The sequence below is a fragment of the Anastrepha ludens genome, chromosome 6 (genome assembly GCF_028408465.1).
Source record: "Anastrepha ludens isolate Willacy chromosome 6, idAnaLude1.1, whole genome shotgun sequence".
NCBI classification, from domain to species: Eukaryota; Metazoa; Arthropoda; class Insecta; order Diptera; family Tephritidae; genus Anastrepha; species Anastrepha ludens.
In genome coordinates, this window is record NC_071502.1 from 78,602,924 (window position 1) to 78,628,108 (window position 25,185).

The window sequence follows — 25,185 nt, forward strand, 5'->3', positions numbered from 1 at the left end:
TAACTGAGAAGGCACAACAAATCTGATACAATTTTTAAGGCCGAACCGAACCGAACATTTTCAAGAGACCAGGTAATAAATTATGCATATAATAATTATTTAATACTCATAATTGAATATTTATATCGTAATGTAGAAATGCATTTTCACCTTGCAAGCCACACCGTCTATCGGCATACATACGAGCAGATCTGACCTGCAACACTGAACAATCGCCCACTCGACAAACTCGATGAAGAGGAGATAGACAGGTATTTCAAAGCAATTTTACAACTGAAAACATCGATACGATTTATATATGTATATTAGGCCGGGTCGATTTGTAGGGAAGCAAAAAAATCGCCCATTTCTCTGTGAAAATCATATTCTAGGGATCAAAATAAGAAACTTTGCCGAAGGAACCATACCTCTAAAACGAATTCTGATGTCCCCCAATATGGGTCGAACTTTTTAGTTTCTTTTCTCATGTAAAGGCTAAAAATGCTGATATTTTGAAATGATTGTATGGGGAACCCCCCAGGGGGTTCCAGGGGGTGTGCCACTGGCATGGGTGGATCGGCCGTCTAAAGTTAGTGGGGGTCGGTCATACATTTGGACTCGATTGGAGCACTCTAAATGGGTCAAAGTGGGATTTTTCGTTCGACCCAAGTTGGGGGACATCAGAATTCATTTTAGGGGTATAGTTCCTTCGGCAAAGCTTCTTATTTTGATCCCTAGAATACGATTTTCACAGAGCAATGAGCGATTTTTAAATCGACCCGCCCTAATGTATGTATGTATATATATACTTTTTTTTTTGTAATATATTCCTGAAAATAATATCGCAATCATGTATAATATAGGTATATACATCTATAAGTATATTTGTATAACGATTTTTGTGGTATGTTGTAGGCATACATACATACATATTTAGCAAGTAAAGAGCTTTAAAAAAAGCTTTTTCAAAATAAAAATTCTGCAAAATAATTGCAGGAGCAATCATGCGAATGTAATTTCTGGTTTCCAAACATTGAATTTAATGTTAATTTTCTTAAAATACTCTCTACCTGATCAAACTGCGAAAATCGACTTGTGATTTATTTTTTTTAAAAATGTATAGGCGTTTGTTGAAAATAAAAACTAACAAAGTTGGTTCCGAGAAGCTAACATACACACACACATATAGCGCAGCGTCGTATGATGTGAGTGCTCTCCGCGAATTTTGATGTGAATTCTGCCTCCACGGTAAAAAATACAACCAAAATTAAAACCAACGAATCCAGTTTTAGTTTCAGCGAATGAATAAGCTTATTTCTTAATGGCTTATTCATTGTCTACCAAAAGTGTATTTCTTCATTCGTTTTGTTAAACTCTTTTAAATTCGTTTTCATATTTCGCCAACGGCCATCTGAGTTGTCTTTTGTAAGAGCCTGATAATATGATACTTTATGTATGTATATGTATGTAAATATATTCACATGGTGTGTAAAGTATGTGCTAGGGATGTGACTCACTCCGAAATATCGTTGTTTTCAAGTTGGATCATGCTTTTCACAAAAATCGATAAATCTGTATTTGCAAATCCTGAATTTTAAGCCGTTAGTGCGTGGAATTAAGATATACATTTTTATTTGTATACATTTCCTTGTGAAAAATGGCTTAACATCTGAGTGATCCGGAACCGAAATGTACACTTGTGCTCACACAATTAAGTCACTTTATTTTTTTACAATTTTCGCAATAGTTTTTATTAATCTGTTTTTCGTTAATCTTTTATGAAAATATGGATTATAAATCAAAGTTTCAAACTTCGTATGAAATTCACCAAAGTTTCAAAAAGGCAGCCATACAAATTTTCAATTTTTTAATCAGAATCGTTAGAAAAATTCTGGGTGCGCAGTTTCATAACTATCTATTTCAATTTTAATATAGAAATGAGAAACTTTGCTGTATATGGTGACAGTTTTTGATATCCTATGAAAAAAAATGAAATGTCAGTAGACTTGCAATGATGAAAATCAAAAGCAATGTTATTTATAAATAGTTAAAGTATGAAATGGGATTATTTGACCTTTATAAAGTTATATGGCGGAAGATCGAATAAGTACTGAGACAAAAATAGCAGTGACCAAGGGTCACGGCCTTTGCAAATTCTTTTCGTATTCGTGAAAACACGTGACTTTTGTCAATTATAATTGCATACTTACATATATAGCCAAGATTCAATATAAGTATGCACAAAAAACAGATGTAAACACATTTTTGTCGCGCAGTGCAATATAGTGAATAAGAGTAAATTTGATTCTTCGTGAAACATTCAACTGCTGGTACTTTTTTTTAGAGCATTTAACATTTCAGATTTTTTATATATATATTTCTTTTAATTTAAAATAAAATAGTTGAAATAAATATTTCTTTATTGAGGTTTTTTTTTTAATTTTCCCATTGAGTAAACTTTGCAATATTATACGGATAGTTTTAAGCAAAATAAATATCGAAAATGAATTTCTCGTACCTAAAAACTTTAAACAAAGATTTTCTCCCAAACAAAAATATTAATAACCAAAATTAAGATTAAGGAGGTTCGAAATCCGTTTTAGAGCTTCCATGGACTTTTTTATCCAGAATTGTCAGTAGAATACTTTGGTTAACGAAACAATGTCGGTTATATCTTTTAAGATCAAATTGACCCGCCCTATCGAAATGCAAAATACCATTACTAATAAAATTATTTTTTGCTGTGGAAACTAAAAACGTGTTTGGTAATTTTTCATAAAATAGCAAAACCGTACTAGCTTCTAATAATGAAAACGATGTGGTGACTTGTAATTCGATGAAATGCGTCATAATCAATCAAAAAGTCTGTTTTGCATTTTTTTTTTTTGTTACGGCCTTTGATTTCAGGTGCCGATGTATATAAACAAACAAAAATATCTGAAAACTCTATGTAAATATTAATAAATAAAAACAAAATTAATTGGCAATAAAAAGAAATAAAATTGTAATTTTCTTTAACTTTAACGACATCAAAAAATGGAAATGATAGCAATGGGCTTTTACTCAAAAAAAAAACAGAAAAAATGCGATTTCGGTTGCTGGGGCAAAAAGTTTAAAACCTCATTAAAAAATCGATGTGTACAAGTATATGCCTATTAGGGCGGGTCGATTTAAAAATCACCCATTGCTCTGTCAAAATCGTATTCTAAGGATTAAAATAAGAAACTTTGCCGAAGGAACCATACCTCTAAAACGAATTCTGATGTCCCCCAATTTGGGTCGAACTTTTGGGTAGGGGCAAATTTTGAAAAATCCCACTTTGACCCATTTAGAGTGCTCCAATCGAGTCCAAATGTATGACCGACCCCCACTAACTTTGGACGGCCAATCCACCCATGCCAGTGGCACACCCCGTGGAACTCCCCTGAGGGGTTCCCCATACAATCATTTCAAAATATCACCATTTTTGGCCTTTACGAGTACATGAAAAAATCAGCTAAATGGCTATGTTTTTTCTTTATTTTTATTTATTTATAATAATATTTATTATTTATTTATAATAATATCTATTTTTTCTCTTAAGAAATTTATTTAGTCAGAACATATGTAAATGACAAAATTAATTTAAGTGAGTTATAGAAAAGAAACTAAAAAGTTTGACCCAAATTGGGGGACATCAGAATTCGTTTTAGAGGTATGGTTCCTTCGGCAAAGTTTCTTATTTTGATCCCTAGAATATGATTTTCACAGAGCAGTGGGCGATTTTTTTGCCTCCCCACGAATCGGCCCGGCCTAATGCATATGTATGCACATATATGATATGCAATTTATGGAAAACTTATACTTGTGCAAATTGCTACCTACATACGCATTGTACATATGTATATGTATGTGCATTTACATTCTATCATTTTATTTGTATTCTCGCATCTTTCGAATCTCACAGCTTTATAAGCTTTTAATGTCCGAGCTGTGATTTAACAGCAAGCTGTTGTGGGATTTGTTGTGTAGTGCTAACTTTTCTAGCCTATTAGACTCACCAGCATACCTACATATATCTGTGCGTATTAATGCAAACATATGATTGCTTTTCGCTGGCGTATTATGGTGTGTAAATATATTTATATGTAAATATTTATGTATATTGCACCCTTGAAAAATTAACACTTAGCCTCTTGAGTTATTTAATGCAATGGGATTTAACTAAAACAGGTTTTTATGAACTTAAATAAGTACGCACATATTGATGCATGTATGTATGCATATACAAAACGTATGTGTGTATATTAGGGTGTTCACATTTAACAAAAAAATTCCGGAGTTAAAAAATTGTTTAGGTTTTAAGACTTCTCGTCTATGCTGTCTAATTTGAAATGATTAAATGTGAAATAATTAATTTTTCTCCTTACAATGAAGTTTACTTTTAATATTAAGAGTGTAGCTTGCCGAAATATTTGAGCAATCATTAATTTATTAAAACAAAAAAATCACCTCCATGCAATAGAATACTTTGCCTTCGTATCTTTGGTCTCTGAATTAAAATATCAACCAAAGCTCACACAAATTTATTGCAACTTGTTATATGTAATAATTAGATATTGACATTTGGCTTGCCTTGCGGTATTTCCCACACTTGTGTGTATTTATGTGCATATAACACATTTGCATGCCAGAATTCATTTACTGCAGTTAGTCATAAGCGAACAATTAAAAATCAGTGAATACTTAATTACCACAGTGGCAAATAGGTCACACCAATGCCCTCTTTATCACACACATTCATAATCAGCAGGGCGTAGCATTACGATTTGCCAAACAAAGGTTTTTGAAAAAAGTCCTACGTCGCACACATTTGGTCGCTTTTTCCTAACAAACAAAGAGTGTTTGTTCGTCTATCTTAAGGAAGTAACATCTGAGGCACTTCTAAACGTTAGTTGGAAGATTCGTAGATATTTTATAAATTCATAAATTCCACTACTATCGCATACTTATTTTTTGAACGAGCATAGAGAAGACAATTTGTCTTTGTGGGAACAAAATTCAAAACGCACGAAAAAATTACTGAATATTAGAATACTACAATTAAGACGCGGTAGTCGAAGGAGTTTGGGTATGACCCCCTTTCGGTAGGGTCGGGTTCAAACCCCTCTATAGGTATGCGACACATCATGATAGAAAAGGTCTTTCTGAACCGCTTTCAAACCACTGAATACATATCTGCATGAAAAAGCTATAAAAAATGAACGGACATTCATAAAAATTAAAAAAAAATAAATATGTGTTCATATGTATTTGCAATTTAAAAAAAAAGCTAAAAATAAAACAAAACAGTAGTTACTTTCGGTAAGAAGATAGCGTGAATGGAGATAGTTATAACTTCCGGATGAAATTCAACTGCTTGAAGTTAACTTTTCGCCACGCCTCCATTAATAAATGTTAGCTGAATAATGGTAACTTTTTTAAAGAATTTCCAGAAAAACATGAATAAACTGACAAAATTCACCTTTATATTTTGGTTCTAGACATTTACTTTTATTTACCGATATAACTACTCTTAAATTACTACCATTATCATTTTTTATTGAGGTCCTAAAACCCAAACACCCAGAAAAATAATAGCAATTTATTTGTGACTACCTTAAAAGAGTTAGATGTGGAAAAATAATGCGCACACACTTTTCTTCCGAACGCAATTGCAAATGCTTTCAATATTTTTACTTTCGGTGTAAACTAGCACAAAAGATACCATAGACACTTCTTTAGAGTTGCATTTTCTGATAGGAGAATAACTCAAAATTTATAATTACAATATTTTGTGAAACCTAAAAGCTACGCGGGGCCTTAGCAGTAGAAATCCATACCTGTATGCAGGCCTGACGAGAGGGGAGGGGCGATCAGGTACTTTTTCCCCCGGGCCCGGAGTTTTCAGAGGGGCCCGGACTCGAGGGTAATTCCAAGAAATTTCCTGCTTGAAAAAATATAGTAAATAATACTTCTACCAGAGTTCCGTCACAGACTTTTTTCGGTGTCACCATATCGAATGTTATGATCACGATTACGAAGAATAAATTTAATATGGTGATACAAAAGTGTATATTATTGAGCTCTTATTAAAATGAAACATTTTATGCTACTGATTTATAAGATAATTAATAATTATAGTGATGATTAGATTAAATTTAGATAGTTGTATTTTAAATGAAGACCAATTTTGAAACGTAGCTATTCTTGAAAGCAATTTGTCCTTACGTTGATAGGGAATTAAATGTAGAGATAGCAATAATACTTTTTATAGACTAGAAATTTTTGATTTTTCACTGGGTATGTTATTATACCTATAAATAATTGTTTAAATTCGTTTCCCCAGTCAATTTCACACTTTTATTTTATTTTTTTATGTTTCGGCAACTAATGCGTGGCCCCTTTCAAGAAAAGTTTGCTGTATGAAATAACGTTACATTCTGGTAATCTTGTCAATTATTTTGAGTTTAAAACAAATACGTTCTGAACAAGTGAACACTTTTCGCATTTTAGATACTTCATAAAACAAGTTATTTTGAATATTTATGACAATCCAGTGTACATAAACATATCGTCAACATTGCCATCAAGCCGAAAGAAGAAACGTAATGATGAAGAACCTGAGAATTCAGCGGAAAATATGACCGCCGAAGAAATTGATTTCCAGAGGAACACATTTCTCGTCATCATGGACTCAGTTATCACTGGTATTGAAAATCGGTTTACTGCAATTAAAAACATAAACAACATTTCCTCATTCCTGTGGCTATTTCCTAAAATTGAAAAGGCAGAACTTCAGACAGCAGCTCTTAATTTTGCTAGAAAATACCCTTCTGATGTGTCGGAAGAAATCTCAATTGAGATGTGTCACTTGAAGAGTGTGTACAAGGCGAATTTTACTGGAATTTCGGAATGTTGTATGTCTCCGTTCGACTTGTTGAATGCCATCACAGCTAAAAACTTGGATACTCTGTTCCCGAACATCTGCATTGCTTTGCGAATATTCTGCACCCTGCCAGTATCGGTTGCCGGCGCCGAAAGATCGTTCAGCGCTTTATCAATCGTTATCATCGTTCTTGTTCAACTCAGAGTCGAGTAACAGGATTGGCAACTTTGTATTTGGAATCTGAGTTAGCAAGGAAACTCAACTTCGATGATATTATAAGAGCTTTTGCCTCAGCTAAAGCAAGAAAAGCAAAATTCTAAGCATCGTGGCAGTCATTTTCAAATATTTGTAAGGCTCACAAAATGAATAAAAAATTTTAACTTTTTTCAGCTGCGTTTTTTATTTCAGATCTGCTGAAGAGTTTTCTAAAATTCATTTTAATCAATATTTCATAATTAATTCTATCAAACATTTTATCAATGAGTTTTTCAATGTTTAAATGTTGTATCACTATAACATAATACGCATTTTGATAAATAAAAAAAATTTGAAGGGGCCCGCATCTCAAGTTTCTCCCGGGGCCCGAATACTCTCTCCACGGCCCTGCCTGTATGATATAAAGTGAAGTGAATCAGATAAGGTAATTGGGAAAGTCGATCACATGGAGCCAGTAAAAATCAGCAAACAATATTGGCATAGCAAAGTCCATTCACATGCAGCAATCAGGTTAAGATAAGGCCTCTATAATGCCTCGATTTTAAGTGGTTTTAGATTTGCTATCCTATTATCAATATCCCAGGAAGGAACACAATGTTCGAAAAGAAAATTTCCCAGAAGATTCACGGGCAGTTGAGTATTGCAGCGGTGAGGACGACGATCGATTCGATTACATTGATTTAGTCTTTTAAATTTAACAATTCTGCGTGATATAGAGGCTGTCCGGAATCTACATATATGGGCCCAAGAAAAATTATTTAATAATATCAACAGTTTACAGCAACAAAAAGCGAAAGAACATGACCAACCAATTTCCATGTAAAATCCGTCGCGAAATCCTATTGTCATTTAAATTTTGGTACCTTCATTCTTGCTGTACTGGCAAATTTGGTTTTAAAAATATTACTAATAAGTAGTTTTATAATTAAATGTTTTTATGATAAGTAACTTGTTAGTCGAAAACCAACTGATGATACACAAAAATCTATTCTGCGTTCACCACTTAAAACTTTACTAAGTATCGCCATTGCCAAAAATTATATTTTAATTCTTATGTGAATAACTTTTGTATTCATTGGACGATTTTTTTTGCTTTTCATTTACATCTTAAATTTTTTGTAGGTATGTTAAGCCGCCGTAGCCGAATGGTGACGCGGTGAAACACCAAAATTAAGATAAAGTTTTTTCTATTTCTTCCATGAAAAAGCTGCTTATAAAAAATATCTGCCGTTCGAAGTCAGCTTGAAACTGTAGGTCCCTACATTTGTGGAACAACATCAAGACACATGCCACAAATAAAAGAAGGAGCTTGGCTAAACACCCAAAAAAGGTATACGCGCCAATTATATATATAATGATAAAAAAATGGTTTCCAAAAATCATTTTACTTTGTATGTTGCTTTTATTTATAAGCCTTTAACTTGAGGTATTATTTGCTTTGATCCGTTTGCGAAAATTCTTTCGTTCTTCTCCGCAATTCACCCACCATACAAATTTTTCGCAATACTTAAAGAAGTCCTCTCAATTACCATTGAACTGATCGGAAAGTTAGTTTAAAGTCGACAGACAAGCCATTCTTCGATTCTCTGGTTTGTGCTCATAAGCAATAATTATTATTTGTTTTTTTTTTCTTGAGAAAAAATATCGATTATGTTTGTTTGGAAATAAAATTTAATATTTCATGACTGAAAACTCCATAAATAAGACAAGAATTTTCCATTCATTTAATCTTAGTACTGATCGGCATAATAAAAGATAAAACTGAAGAAAATTTAAAACTTCTTCGACTTTTAGCTTAAACTGTTTCACTTTCCAGAGATTTTTCGTTAAAAAATCTCGGGGAAATCATTAGTTTTGAACAAAAACAAAAACGAAAAAATGTTTACTGTTAAATAAATAAATAATAAGCACCAGTCTATCCATATTCTTGATCAAACAAATGGAAATTAAGAAAATAGAATACTAGTATTTTTTGAGTGCAAACATGTCAAATAAATTGAACTAAGAAAAAAAAATAATAAAAAATAATTTAAAACTAAAAAAAGTATTATTGATAAAAAAAGTTGCGATCAAAAACTATTAAGTTTCAATTCATATTTTTAAATTCAGAATGATTGCGATTACTGTTATAAATACTTGCACTGTAATCGACATAGGTGCGGTGTTGCTTTGATTCGGCGCAAGCTCCCCATGGGGCATTACAAAGGGCCATGTATCAGAGTGTATTTTATAGCGGAAAACCATCATAGCCTAACCCCACCTAATCTGTTTCGCTTCTTAACGCGTTTCTTATAGCTGCGATTAAAATGTTATATGCAGCCACTTTAATGCAATTAGTAAAAGTTATTATGGGATTTGCCACCTTCTTTCAGTTACCGCACCTTTGAGTATTTACTACACAAATTACAAACTAATGAAATTAAGTTTATTCACTCATGGCTTGGAAATCGGCTCATTCAATTGGATTGTATTTAACCAATTTAAACATATTATTATCACAATCGACATCAGGTAGACATGCAAAACACACCGCAATTACAAACTGAATAAACCGCATAAACAGCATCAGCAGAAACACAGCAGAAATACGCAACTTATGCGGGATTATACTCGTACGAGTATCTACCAATTTGTTAGCTATTGTTGTGTGTGCAAGTAAACTAATATGACTTCGTGCATTGTAGGTTAGTAGATACACGGGATTCGTAAGGAAGTTTTCGTTTGAAAGATAAGTCCACGGTAGAAAATCAATTTTCTTTCAGTGCGTGTGGGAGCTATTAGCTACTCTGCTCGGTTAATGAAAAGCCTTTAAGGCAAAGAAACAACAAATTATAGCTATAACTGCTCAGCTCGTAGACAACTTGCTTAAAACAGTGCTTCGAATTAAATGTTTATGAGGATAGTATAAAAATTTAGCTTATTGTGAATACTCAATAATCACAACCGCAAATAAAAACGTATTAATTACTAAGTTGCCCATATTTATATTTTATAGTTTCTGTATTTACTAGTTTTCTTATTTGTTTACATACCTGCAGGCTCTTCGTGTCTGTACATAGAAAATATTATAAAAAAATACCAGTCTAACGTTTAGACGCGATAGAAGTGAAACCGTCCGTAAAACAAACTGAGAGAGAATGAGACGAAAGCAGCATTAGGAGCGGGATAATTATAGGTTCATTATAATATTGCTATAAAGTTCATATTTTATTTTTTTTATTTTATTATTATTCATCCTCAATGTTTTCAATTTCAACAAATGATACTAAAATATGATACAAATGCTTTGGTTTCGATGTTGTCAACATATCTTTGAAATACCGCGTCAATTGTTGTTCGTGTTGTCGATTCAGTGCGATTGTTACACATTTTTAAATTGAATGTTGTATTGAGAAAGTCAATTAAAGGAACCGCTGTGTCCAATGCAAAATTTACGTTAAAATCGCCACTTAAAATCATTGGAACTTTATCGTAACCTTTTCTAAGTACCAGCGATACTTCTGGTGTATACTTTATTAAATTTTCGTGAATGAATTCCGTGATGCTATTTATTGATTGATTCGGTGAAATATAAATTGCCACAATTAAAACTGTTTTTCCATTGCTCAATCTGGTTTCGCATGCACATATTTCTCCCACTTTAGAGAGCTGAACAGACAGTGATTCTAGTTGCTCTGCATTCAGATCTATCTGTGGAGTTACAATACGAGCACCGTCATTTTGATTGTGGTATATTGCAACACCGCCTGCAATTGCAGTAAATATTTAAAAATGAAAATATTTACGAATATAAAAATACGGACGCAATACAACACACGCGGTTGCTATTATGAGCGTCGTAACGCGTATATTACACAGACGTACTAACATACACACAAACATTCGTAGGACGCTTGGTCTAAGAAAGTATTAGGTAGTGTAGTATAGGTATACATAATGCTTTCTCGCTCACCGTGGCTTCATAATACGCAGCCGCGCACACATACGTACTAACATACATACAAACATACATACGTATGACGCTTGAACTAAACAACAAAGCAATTAATAGGCAGTGTAGTATACATACTACAATACTCACTATACAAGCGTGGCTCAGCAGTACGCAGCCACACGTAGCCAAGAGTGTCGCTTTTTCGCTTCATCGAGTCTCAAATCACTCCCAACGATTCTAAAGAAGTTTTCACTTCAAAAAATAATGGTGGATGATATAAGAATTTTATAATAAAAAAAATTATAGAACCAGTTTTAAAAACTTTGTCTGTTAGATAGTTTAAATTCAGTAATCTCCAGGAAAGATGAACCGAATTTTACGGGTTTTCACTGACAGGTGAAGCGGTTTTCAGAGCAGTTTATAGACTTGGCTACCTTTTATCCAGGAAGTATTTGAAACTACTTCCAAAAATCTTATTCACAATCTTATTTGCTTTGTATCCAAATATGTCGTTTCTTATGTATTTTAGGTTGATGAAAATAAATGCATATATCTTACTGGCCGCCTCTTACATGCATTAGTATTTCAAATTATATGGTGAGCAGCACGGGCAAATGAGAAAAGAGCCATTGGTGAAGAGCTCAAATATGAAGACAGCTTCGACGTAGTAGAGGGGGTTTAAAAAGGGATTCAACAAAGTAGAGTTGTAAAGATCTCGCACGCGTTACCTTCAAATTATTGGGAGCATTATACGATACAGCAATCGAAACGTTTCCAGTTTTGACCCAAGTGCACGCAATGGAACATTACAAAAAGAAGAATTGATTTGCATTCAAAGATGTAACTGGGACTACCAAAAAGCGAAACTCTGTGTATCTGTCTTTCTTATAGCAAAAAATTTACTCAATTCATCAAAATTTGTTAACAAAAAAATAAGCTTATTCGAATGCTTGTGAATTTAAATCAGATTAGTTTTATCCTTTTAAAGATTCAGTGCTAATTAGCTTGGCTACACTCAGTAGTAGTTGGGCTGCCAGTTGCGGTCTCAGAGTCAACGCTGACAAAACGGAGTTGATGCTATTCACCAGAAAATACAAGCCTCCACCTCTTAAGCTTGCAAGATTAAACAACCAGTACTTTACTCTTTCGTCGGAAGTAAAGTATCTTGGTGTAATATGAGACGCGAAGCTCCACTGGAAGCTGAAGGGCTACAACACCACAAAACTAGAGAGAGTGCAGAGAACTACGTGTGTGGGCATCACTGGTGCTTGTAGAGCAAGTCCTACTGCTGCGCTCAACGTTATTCTGCACTTACTTCCTGTGGATCTGAAGGCTAAATCCATTGCTGCTCAGAGCGCTATTAGGTTGAAGGAGATTGGCCCTTGGAGACAAATTCCTGTAGGACATAGTAGCATCTTGAAGCATCTCCATCCGCAAACTGTGCTTTGAGGGTTGTGCTAGGGCGATCTTTCCAAGCAGGCAAGATTGGAAAGAGGGGAGAGTCGGTACGGATATAGATACCTCTGTTTTCACTGACGGATCCAAAATGGAGTCTGAAGTGGGAGCGGGGGTTTACTCTAAATCAGCCAGCATTTCGGTCTCCTTTAAACTACCGGAAACAAGCAACGCTTTTCAAGCAGAGGTCTTCGCGATCCTGCAAGCATGCGAAATGCTTCGGGATCGCTGTTGGGAGGGAGACACTAATATTTTTTCTGATAGTCAAGCTGCGATCAAGGCTCTGTCGTCGTCGTATTGCAGCTCTCTTCTGGTGAACTCCTGTAGAGATGAACTCAAACGTCTCGAACGTGCAGGAAGCATTTCCCTTATCTGGGTTCCTGGACACAGGAAGATAGAGGGAAATGAAATTGCCGATGAGCTTGCCAGGGAGGGGTCGACAGAACCGGTTTCAACTGTCCCTTCTCAGACATCGGTGTCCCCTTGACCATTGTTAAAGGAAAACTACACAGTTTCTTTCTAAAAAAAAAAGCGCAAGACAGATGGAGGTCTGTCTCATCGTGTGCTATTTCGAAAACACTATGTCCTCAATATGATAGAAACAGTATGCTTAAGGTGATGGGAATCCCCCACCATTCAATATCCAAACTCATTGCGGTGTTCACTGGTCGCTGGGTGGTCGGTACTCATGCGGAGAAGCTTGGAATTCCGTACAACCCCTATTGCAGAAGAGGGGAGGGATCCTGCATAGAAAGAGACTGTGGAACATTTTCTCTGCAAATGTCCGGCTCTGGCGGCTAGGCGCTTAAGATTATTAAGAAATTCTCCAGCCTAGATCCCTTTTCTCTCCTCCATCAACGGCACTGGATGGATATAGATGGTTTTTCTCTTCCCTAAATCTTTTCACAGGTAGTGGTCCACATTATGGTATCAAAACGGTACGTAAGTGCTACTTGAAGTGTACCTGCTTAGCATACCGACCTAGCTCAAAGACAAGCATCCTCGTCTGTTCGACTCGAAGAAACTACACATTCTCCACACCATTCCACATTCGGTCGCGTATGAGTACCAAAGACTTTCGGCCAAAGACAACTGGCAATGATGGATGTCTATTGAATGAATACATTTTTTTTTGTTGAATAACACTGTGGAACAAATTCAGGTTAGCAAAAAATAGGTCCATTCTGAGAGTGGCGGGTGAAAATAGAGAGAATTTTTTTTTAATCGGCCTTCGAAGTTTGCAGTCAAATGCCGATTTTCAGTATATTGTTTCATAAGTACCACAAAAATTTTCGAAATAAATTTTTTCAAAAATTGTAATTGTTGCACAGGTCTCTAGCAATAATTTGGCTTTTACGGATTGAAAAAATATCAATTAGTCGACGAGTTATAGCCAAAAAACCATATAAACAATTTTGCTCCGATTTCGAACTTCGAAGGCCGATTAAAAAAAAATTCGAACTAACATAAAAAAACGGCGCGATACGGGTCTTCTAATTTCGCCTCTATTTTCACCCGCCACTCTCAGAATGGACCTAATTTTTGCTAACCTGTATTTGTTCCACAGTGTAATTGGCCTATTAAAACAACTGTCAACATTTTTATTTTTTATTTATTGTAACTTTTCGACTTTCTAGTTCACTTCCTTAAATTATTTCAACTACAAGCGCAGTACTGGAAAACTTTAGGCTGAGCGAAATTCCTTATTTTCCTTCAGCGAAATTATAAGTGAAATACCCAAAACAAACAATTGAACGTTATCATTGTTAGAATTGTTTAGCGAAGGTGAATCCACAGCAAATCATTCCTCCGAAGATGTGCAAGAAGTATTTTAGTGGAAGTGTCTTTTATAGCAGTGAGCTGCTTAGAGCAGTAAAATCATCAGTCGTCGTCCCAGGCACAAAAAACGAGAAAAGTTAATGTATGTTCAAAGGGAATTAATGCTGCATTTTTGCTTAAACGTCTACAATTTTATTCAAAAAAATAAAAACACAAAGTTGTAATAGAATTGTAAGGATTAGTTTAATGAATTGAGTCAATACTACATACCAATAATTTAAAAAATGTATCGAATTTGGTAAAATCGCATTAGTAAAATATCATATTTTGATTAAACATTTCAAAGAAATCGAACTGGACAAAAATTATGTTGTACAGGCATATAAATTATAGAAGTATAAGTTTTTTATAATATAAAAATTATTAACTTTATTCAACACAACCTTTACCACCGGAGTCCTCTGCTAAAAAAAAGATCCATTTTCAACAGAACTCCCATTTACAAATTCTAATTGGACAAATAGTGAGTTTCACACTTTATTACTCATCGCTGTTAATTGCTCTGGTCGCTCTCATAACAGTCGCCTCACACTTTCATTGTAACTGCAAGTTGCGTGTGCTGTTCGCTGTTAACTGAACTCGCTTTCACAGCAGTCGACTCACACTTGCATTGCAACTGTAGAAGCGCTGTAAAGTCGTATGCTTCGCTGGTAGGAACACATCAGAGAGCATATCCATGTATGAAGGTGGTCAGCAGTTATTTCTGCTTAACTTATATAAATTAATTTATAAAACTAAGCACTTACTTCAGTTGATTATAATTTATTAAGCAAAGAAAAAGTGAATTAAATTACTTTTTTTACGCTATATTAAATATGCATTGTTTCCACTTCGTATTCCGCATTTGTGCAGTTTTCTGCTTGAGCGTAATCGACTACCAATAATTATCTTTAGAAATCATTCACTCAAATATTCATTGAAATTAGAAACAGATCAGATAATTAAAACATGTTAATGGGGAATTTAATGATTTCATCCGGCAAGCAATATTCGATTGTTTCCAAAAAACAAAAACATGTTAATAATGCACAGTTTACAGCAGCGAAATTTCGATAAACTCAAATTATAACTTCCGCGAAAAAGAACTAAAAATCTTCCCCTTAACCTTAATAGAGCAGAGACAAAGGAAAGTGAAACTACCACTACCCAATGAAAGTGTTATCTCCAAATGTGCAGATCTTAATTGCAATTAAATTTCCTTTGCCCCACTCATTTTTATTATATTTTTCGCGCTAATTGCTTGATATTCGATCGGAGCGCGATAATCAGCCCAGCTCTGAGAGAATTGCAAATTGCGGATGGCTTTAATTTAAATCTAATTATTGCAATTGTTGTCGTTGTATATCGTGGCTGCTGCTATTGCCGCCGACATGTTGTTTTTCGTTGTTGTTATTTTGCGCACTAGCAAATTGCACCGCTGGTTGCCATTACAATATTGTCAATTGTGTCTGTTTATACAAAGTCAGTTCACGCTGAACAATAACAACGCCAATATCTTCTGAGCTGCATTTAATCGAATAAACGTAATTGGCAGCAATGCCAGCGGCACAGTACTCGTACTTAAGCATTGTATTTGTATGTAGTTATAAACAGTTGATGCAGTAGCGACAGAGGCGGGGGTGTGTGTCATGTGGGCTGTTACTGCAGCTGAAACGTGCTAGAGGCACTGTGTTTTGTTATTGTAGTTTAGCTTTTGCTCTCGATGCGGCAGGTGGGAGTGTCAGGGAAATCAATACAATCACAAGAACAAGCATACGTGTAATTTAACGGGAGGTGTTTTTATTTACGAGAAGCGACATACTTACTTCTTGTTGGCTGGACTAGTTTTTGTTGGTAGATTAGCGTACTTACCAGTGTAAACAAAATTTGTAAATAAGAAAATGGAATTGTTTTGATTCCTGGTAAGTTTAACGGAGGCAGCTAAATCAAATAGTTGATTGGCGACCCTTTCGTCTACGCTAGTTTACAGCCAAAAAAAAACCCAACAATCAGACCATCCAACTCCTATGTAAATTGAGTCCCTGAGTTCGAAAATTCACTTTTTTTCTGTCATATTCTTTTCGAGATATCGGCAAATAACGGTTTTGGATTAAAGAAATAAAGGTAGATCATGAATATCTGGGCAAAAATATGGAAGGTATCTAGGGTATCGGTTAACCGATCAAATAAATTAATTGATTATTTCAAATTAAAGCGGCTTAAATCTTCTATATCTACTATAAAGGTGAATGTCTGTACGTTGTCCGCGCATCACTACGAAACGACAACAACAAACGACGTAAAAATTTGTATACATTCATATTTTCACCCAATGAAGGTTATAGACATGTTTTTATGATGGAAGTCCCTTCCCACAGCCCCCAGGCCGCGCCACCACTCTCAATTTTGAAATTACAACTTCCGAATCGTGCTAAGCAAACCCAATAACTAAAAACATGATAGGTAAAAGGTACAAGTCAGCGCACCACTATGATAAGGCTAACTAGCCTGCATGGCTGCACCTATGAAAATCGTGCGCGAGCAGTTAAAAAAATTGTGCTACATCAAAATTTACAATTGATTCAGGGTATTTTCGATTTGGATCTTATAACTGAAGGTTCAGGCTTCAGTTTAAGGCTAGGTAGAAACTTCCATCACCTCAGGTTCATCCACTACATTTGGTCAAAAATGGTCAAAAACACGTTTTTTGACTTTTTGAACTAATTTTTTTCAAAATCTTGACGTGATGCAAACTTTTTAAGGTCAGATTCGTATTCAGCGATGAAAAATCTATAAGATAGGCCGGGTCCGATGCTTGAATCAGAAAAAAAATCATTTTTTGTCGACCAGTGTAATCGAATATTTGCTTTAATTTAATCTAAAAAATCTTCGTTTTTCCTATTTTCCACTATTTATAGCACACTCTAAACTTCATGATCCGCATAAGCTGTTCAACTATGACCCAAAATGCAAAGTTCAAAAACGGTTTGAGATAGAAAATTAATAAAAATAATTTTGCTTGATATTTTTCTGATTGGTTGTTTTGATTTTATTCAATGAGGCATAGCAACGGATGCCGGGTATTGTAATATTATGGTTATTAATAAAAAATTATTTTCTATGAAATTATTGTTTGTAATTCTTTTATATAAGGGAGAATGGGGAGTTGTGAGACGGGTTTTGTTTTTGGACCCGTATTACTCAAAATCTTAATATTCTGCATATGTCAACGATGGAATCTTTAGTCAATGAATACTGGAAGCTATTGGTATGGCCTATTTAACAAAACTACAATTTTCCTTAAAATTAAAATTGTATATAATAATATAAAATATAATACAAAATACAAAAATGTGGGGAGTTGTGAGACACCATGGTTTAAATCAATAAAAATGACTTATTTTAGTTGTTAGTTCTTTATTAAGATGAAAAATAAAAAAGAAAAGACAATTGTTATAAAGAAGTGTATAAAAAATTCAATGCCATCAATCTGATGATTCGCAGTGAGAACATGTATAATAACCAGTTCGTAAATTGGCACACTTTAGGTACACAGCTCGATCGCATACATTGCAATGAATAGAGTTGTTTCTGCTTAACTTAAAACAATAAAAACTCAAATTTAACCAAAAATTTATGATATATGTACAAACAATGCATGAATATTGCGAGGTACTTATGAAAGATGCGTTAAAACGTCGAAAAAAACGGTGTCTCACAACTCCCCAAATCGGTTTTTTATAAATGGCCGCGTAGTCATAAACACATCGAACGTTCATACCCAAGTGAATGTGTAAATTCAAAGCTAATAGGACAATTAATAACTTCTATATATTAACATTTGCAATTTGCTTCAACAACTGATCGAATGTATCGCAAAGCAAATGATGAAAAAAACTTACAGAGAAGTTCCAAAACACAGTAACTGGAGAGACGCGTCGAATGCGTGTAAATATGACCAATGCTAGCTGAAAAGTGAGATCGCATCGAGAACACTTGTTGACACTTAAAATCGAATGTAAACAAATGAATAATGCCGAACGGTAACAATGTCTCACAACTCTCTATGTCTCACAATTCCCCATTCTCCCCTACATATCCTAAATCCCTCAAAACTACTTAAAAAAATATTTTTATTTTTGTAGAAATATAAAATCTTTCAAGTAATATTTAATAAATATATTTATGTACGAAAATAATTTTCGATGTTATTAAAACTAATATTTGCAGAAGAAATTTAAGATTTAAATGTAAAAAATCGTCTGATAAATGTAGGTTGTTCTATTAAGGCTTGAGAACTCAAACTGAAATGTTGTTGCAACGAGCGGTATGGTCCATTCGATCAGTCCAATAAATCAATGTTAAGCGCGTTGGAACCAAATGTCGCCGATGTTTAGCTAATTAATTTAGCTAATTAACCATAGTTAAGCAGCTAACTACTATTTTTTTAATTTACGGTACTTAAGTACAACTTAACAGGTGTCTAACACGGAATCGATTTTTCTGATATCATTTGTGGGTTTGCAAACAACGCAAAGCAAGTGGGTTTGAAAGACTTTTTTAAATGTTATGCGCGCATCAGAAAAATTTGTGATGGAAGAAAAGTTTTTTTTAAATTTTTACGAAAACTTTTTGTAATTTGTTAAATATTTTGAATTTGATACAAAACTCAAAGCTTTTATTCATATGTTTTTTGTTATTTATTAAAAACAAAAAAGTTAGGGAAAATCTAGCATGAAATTTTTACGAATATTTAAATATATTATATTAACATGAGTAATTATGTGAGCGCAAGTGTAAAACAATTAAAATCTGTTTGTCCTATATGCACTCCTAAATCGTTTATCCGATTATGATGAAATTTTGGTGAGCCATAAGTTTTTTTGTATACGAAAGTTGGCTTTGGAATCGAAATTTTAAAAACCTTATTTACAGAGCAATTTTGCCTACAGACATACGAAATAATGTGCTCGTACAAAATTGTCGGATTTGGGGCTCAGAAAATCCACACGTTACTGTAGAGAAGCAAATGCATCCACAACGAGTCACTGTTTGGTGCGGTTTTTGGTCTGGCGGCATCATCGGGCCATTTTTTTTCGAAAATGAGCGAGGAACCGCTGTTACAGTAAATGGCGAGCGTTACCGTGCCATTCTCAACGAGTTGTTTCCAAAAATTGAAGAGGATGACATGGACGACATTTGGTTTCAACAGGATGGTGCCAAAGTTACACTCGGACTTTTGGCTACCGTTTTTGAAAACCGAATAATCAGTCAATCTTGCCTGCTCGGAAAGATAGCCCTAGCACAGCCCTCAAAGCACAGTTTGCGGATGGAGAGATCGGTGTGAATATCAGAGAAGGAAGGGGAGATCTGCTTCAAGATGCTACTATGTCCTACAGGAAGTTGTCTCCAAAGGTCAATCTCCTTCAGCCTAATAGCACTCTGGGCAGCAATGGATTTAACCTGCAGATCCACTGGAATTAAGTGGGGAATAACGTTGAGCGCAGCGGTGGGACATGTTCTACAGGCACCAGTGATGCCCACACATGCAGCTCTCTGCACTCTCTCTAATTTAGTGGTGTTGTAGCCCTTCTGAAGAGCTACCCACCAAACTAGGCAACCGTATGTCAAAATTGGCAGAACCACTAAGTTGTATATCCAAAGTACGACACGTGGCTTGAGACCCCATTTTTTGCCGAACATAGATTTACAGGCATAGAAGGCTATATTGGCCTTCTTAACTCGATTTTCTATGTGCAACTTCCAGTGGAGCTTCGCGTCACATTTTACACCAAGATACTTGACTTCCGATGAAAGTGTAAGACACTGGTTGTTAAGTCTAGGAAGCTTAAAAGGTGGAGGCTTGTATTTTCTGGTGAATAGCATCATAGTCGAAGTAAAATAAAGTAAAATTTCAAGCGTACGTTTTCTTTGCATAATTTTTAAGTGTTAATAAGACAGTGATCCGAAGTTATGATAATATTGTTGCTGTTCAGGCAGGTACTGATGAAGACTGGAATTCCAAGACGTTCCAAATAATTGGGACTGTCTGTAAGAAAACTTGGCAGGTTTGAAGAAGGCAAGTTGCCACCTACCACGTGAAATAATCGAATTAACGAGGAAAGAGCTTGGCCATTCGGCCAGAAATTGTGACTTGTGAACGGTATCTGAGAGGTGGTGATATATCAGAATTCGGTCACTTTTTATGGGACTATTTTAAGTCAATTTGGTCTCAGAATAAACCAGGCACTCTTCACGCTTTGAAAGCCAATATTCAACGCGCTATTGAGAACAAACGACCTCATCTAGTGGGAAAAGTGCTCAAAAATTGGGTTCATCAGATGCGCTCCTACAATAGGAACCGTGGAGGCCATTTAAATGAGTTATATTAAAGACTTAATTGTATCGATTTTGATTCACATTGTATAAAAATCATTGGTGTGTTTTGTTTTTTGTTCAAAGGAAATCATATAAAGCTTTTTCACTAAGCTCCTTTACAAATGTACAACCTTAATAATCCATACATCAGGGAATGTAAAACTTTCCACATAATTTAATTCAATAGCAATTCTACTATGTATATTAATACATGACCATAAGTTGGCTGGTATTTACTATATGAATGTAGGTACGAACACAGGTATGCTTGTATTCACTTAAAAATATATTGTAAAAAGTTCCGTGGTAAAGTACAATGAATCAGGCATACACTTTGGCCACAAAAAAATTGCAGAGCTTATGGTATTCCAAAGCGAAGAAAAAATGCTCACTTCGTTTTCGTTGTGTGCCTGACGTTTATGACGGCTATTTCTTTCACCGAAATTCACTCGATATAATGTTGGCGTTGTCGCTGCAAATGCTACTGTGCCACCAACTAACTAGCTCCGCCGGTTGGAGGCAATAAATACACTTATAAAATTTGCACGAAGAGCTGAAGTTTATAGAAAGACCCAGAAACTTACTATTTGTGCATCGTATCGCATACGTACATATGTTTGTATGTATTTTAAGTACTATTACATGAACAATTAATGTTTTGTTGACATAACAACGCGGCGCTTAAACAATGCCTGTGGAAAAACAATATGAAAACAGGTTGTATATTTTTAATTTAGCTAGTTAAATTGACCTGGACTGCATTTTTTGTGCCCAACTGAAGCTTGGACACATTTTTAGCAAAGTTTTAACATAAATAATTGGCTTGATTATACTGATGGTCTCCTGAGACTTGGATATGAAATTAAAATTAACTTTAGAGCCGAGATAATATTTCTCAAAATAACTTGGTATGTTTAAAATATCAATACTTCTCCGCTCAGCGGTGGGCGTAGCCGAGTGCGTTTTAGTGCGGCAGTAGATCTAGTGTTCGATACGCACTGCCGACTAAATACCAAAAAGATACTAAAAATTAGTATTGAGTAGAATCAATGCAGAAAGTATTAACTAATCGATGCTCAAAGTAATCGGCAGCACCCGATTTTCAAAAGTATCGATACTAAGGCCTCAAAAGTACTAAGTGATATTCAAGCTATTAAAAGAAATTAGTTTTTAAAACTTTACCTTGATCTCTTAAGAGCCAGGAACGGACACTTGTAGGTCTGTATGAAAGAAACTTGCTGGTTTCTTTTTTTATATCAAATTGTTTGTACTAAATCATTAATTTAAGTGATATTAGGTGATAAAGCCATACACCAAGTTTTTGTCCAATTCTTGTGCTTTAAGTCCAAACTAAATGGGTTTCCCCACTACGTTTGGCGAGATTTTTTGCACATCTTTTTTGTTATTCCCAAGCTATCCGAAAATGCGCAAATAAATAATTTCTTAAGTCCTATACAACTAAGGTACATAGTAAATTTGTCAAACTCTTTATATACAAAAAACTCCATGTGGGTTGTAATTTTGTAAGTTAATATTCGAGCTTAGGCATGAAGTATAAAATATAAATATATGTTTAAGAGAGGCACTATTACTTTTCTACCTTAAATGAATATAGATATGAATGTAACCGAATACGGCAGACCTTCTAGTTAAGAGAAAAAAGTACTGACGTCATATCAGTCCCACTTAGATCTCTATCTAGGAAATTTCTTCTAAAGATTATCATTGAAGAACTGCCCTGATCATAACATTTGCGCCTTTGGAAAGTCCATGCCTAGTAGATGGGTTTAATGGGTAAACATTTCAGATGGCCGTTGCCGCCCTTTTTTTTCATTAAAAAACTAAGTAGTTTATTAAAATATAGTCATAAGTATTACACAATGGGTGTCAAGGCAAATGTTTTTGAGAAAAAATTTGTTTGCTGGCGTTGCCACATTTCTCAGTGGAATATTAAGATAAAGTTATTATACGAAACCAGCTTCAATGAAAACGTATTTTGGTTTTTATTGGTGTTGCCATCTATTTCTTTGGAAATTAATGAATTGATTACAAAATATTAAATAATATATACAGAAAAATGCATATTAATAAGAAAGTTATTGAGGTTTGAGCAAAATGTGTTGAAAAGAATGAACAAGTCCTTAATTAACATTATTCGAGTATGGCGTTTCAGGCGAAAAGAGTAAGTAATAGTATAAATGAATTAAAATACGCAATTTAAATGGCGTTGCCAATTAATTTTTAACTCAAAAAGCATTGGAAATGCCTTGTTATGTAAATTCCCGAAGCTGCTTTAGACGAAAACCACAATTAATTTTAGAAATTTAAAACCTCCTGGGTTTTGAAAGAGCAGAGGTTTCATGTTGGCTGTTCCCAAGTAGCTCAATCGATTTAGACGTATACATTTAGCTTTCCAATTATAAATCAAGAGTTATTGCGTACAGAGAAACACTTGAATAAATTTTAGTACCTGCACGCTTTAAAAGTAAAAAAGTGGGAATTAAAAACAAAAATTGTTTTCCTTCCTAAAAACATTTAGTATTTAATTTTATTTCATTTTCCACTTCCCGCGGGCACCAGCCAGTTTACTATAAAAAATTATTGGTCTGATTGATGTTACTAGAAAACTATATAATTTATACATTTATTTTCTTCTTGAAAAAAAAAAAATATTTTCTTCTTTCCAATTTCTGGCTAGTTCTTTCACATTTCTGGCTAGTTCTACGTTTTTGTTTTTGTCGCGGTATTCATTAATTTGTAAATTGATCACTAATGCAATTTTACTATTCATAAAGTTCTCTCTACGTTGTTATTCATAAAGGTCTCCTATTTCACTCGAATACTGAATGAGAATTAAGAGAGAAATTATTGTTGTGCTCTAATAAATTTATTATTGAGTTTATCTATCCACCATCCATTCAATTCAAAAGCAATAATTGTAAGAATTCAAAACCAGTCCACCATCAGCATTGATTGATAGCAACGTTATGGATTTTAAGGTGGGGATTTTATAAAAAAAAATGCGTTAATGACCAAGGCATTTCAGTAGTCAATGGTGACGTAAATCTACAATAATAAATAACTGTCCGGTACACTGCTATGCAAATACATTGTGTTTCAAAGCGATAGCCATAATCGGACAATTTCAGCCACACGAAACACCTCCGCAAATTCCAAACATTTCATTTTGGAGTCAGGTTTTTTCTTGAAGAAATATTGTCAAATAAGTATGCTAGGAAGTTGGTACATTATTGAGTGAAAAACAGATGGATTCCTTGACCACTTCTCATGGGGAGACTTCAGAAGGGACTGGAGGCTATCCGCTTAGTTTTCCAATAACAAATATTAAAAAAAAAACATAATAATAATAATTGGTGTGTACACTTCTGTTAGGTGTTTGACCGAGCTCCTCCTCCTATTTGTGGTGTGCGTCTTGATGTTGTTTCACAAATGGAGAGACCTACAATTTTAAGCCACTCCAAACGTCAAGCTTCTTAATTTCCTTTCTTATAAGGAGCTTTTTCATGGCAGAAATACACTCGGTGGCTTGCATTGCCTGTCGAGGAGCAACCGCTATTAGAAACAACTTTTTCTATGATTTTGCTGTTGCAAATATTAAAAAGTATAGTTTCTGCAATTTTTTATTTCCAATTAAACTTTTTACACCCAACAGAGTCCCCCTGTACAACATTCGGAAATGACCTATATAAAATAATTTTTGAGGCGTGTAACTTTCGGTTTAGTTTAGCAATAAAAATGTAAAAGACAAAAACCGAAAAACGATAAAAGAAATTCGAAGCTTAACGAAGCAAATTTAAAAATGTTCAACAAAAACGACACGTATTGTCATTCTTGCCATTTTAACTGTTACTGCAGCAACGAGAAGTGGTTGAATCAGATGTTGCACTCATACATTTCAACGAATTACTTTATTTTTTTGTTTTCTTAATTCGAAAAAAACGTATATTATTCGCATTTTTATTGTTTCCTCATACCAAAAGCACGTTGCAGTTCGTATATTACAATTGTTGTATTTCTTATCTCTTCCAACCAAATTGTTTGTAAAACAAACAAAAATTAAAGAAGGGTGCGCTGTTTATTGTGGCCGCCATTGAAACTTTCTTTTCATCAGTGAGGCATGCCACTGAGCAACAAATGCTCACTTAACTTATTCTTTCTTCATAAGTGCCTCATGCAATGTTTTCAGCTGGAAAAAAAAATTTTATTTTCATAAAATTGGTTCATATACTTTGGTTACACACATTTACATACATATATTCGCGTTTGTTAACAATTAGTGGTCAATTTAATCCAATTTATAAACAAACTTTATTTCCAGAAAGACAAGGATATGGTGAAAGCAGATGACGAACGCCCTTTTCGCCTGGATTTGGATTTACATCTCACAGAAATTCTATCACACAAGACCGTTACAAGCGCCGTTAAATTGCTGATACTTACAAATCGAAAACCTTACTCGTACGGGCGGCTTTTAGTT

At 34.5% G+C, this 25,185-nt stretch overlaps 1 protein-coding gene and 1 long non-coding RNA gene across 4 annotated transcripts in view; one reads left to right on the top strand and one right to left on the bottom strand.

Moving 5' to 3' along the window:
• Positions 1 to 25,139, top strand: LOC128865971 (uncharacterized). The gene is made up of 3 exons (XR_008454909.1): positions 1 to 72; positions 137 to 251; positions 25,027 to 25,139. It is a non-coding gene; the product is annotated as an uncharacterized LOC128865971 (long non-coding RNA).
• LOC128865970 (sphingomyelin phosphodiesterase) overlaps positions 1 to 25,185 on the bottom strand; it is a 66,160-nt gene that overhangs the window by 18,210 nt on the left and 22,765 nt on the right. The gene's annotated exons all lie outside the window — the stretch shown is intronic.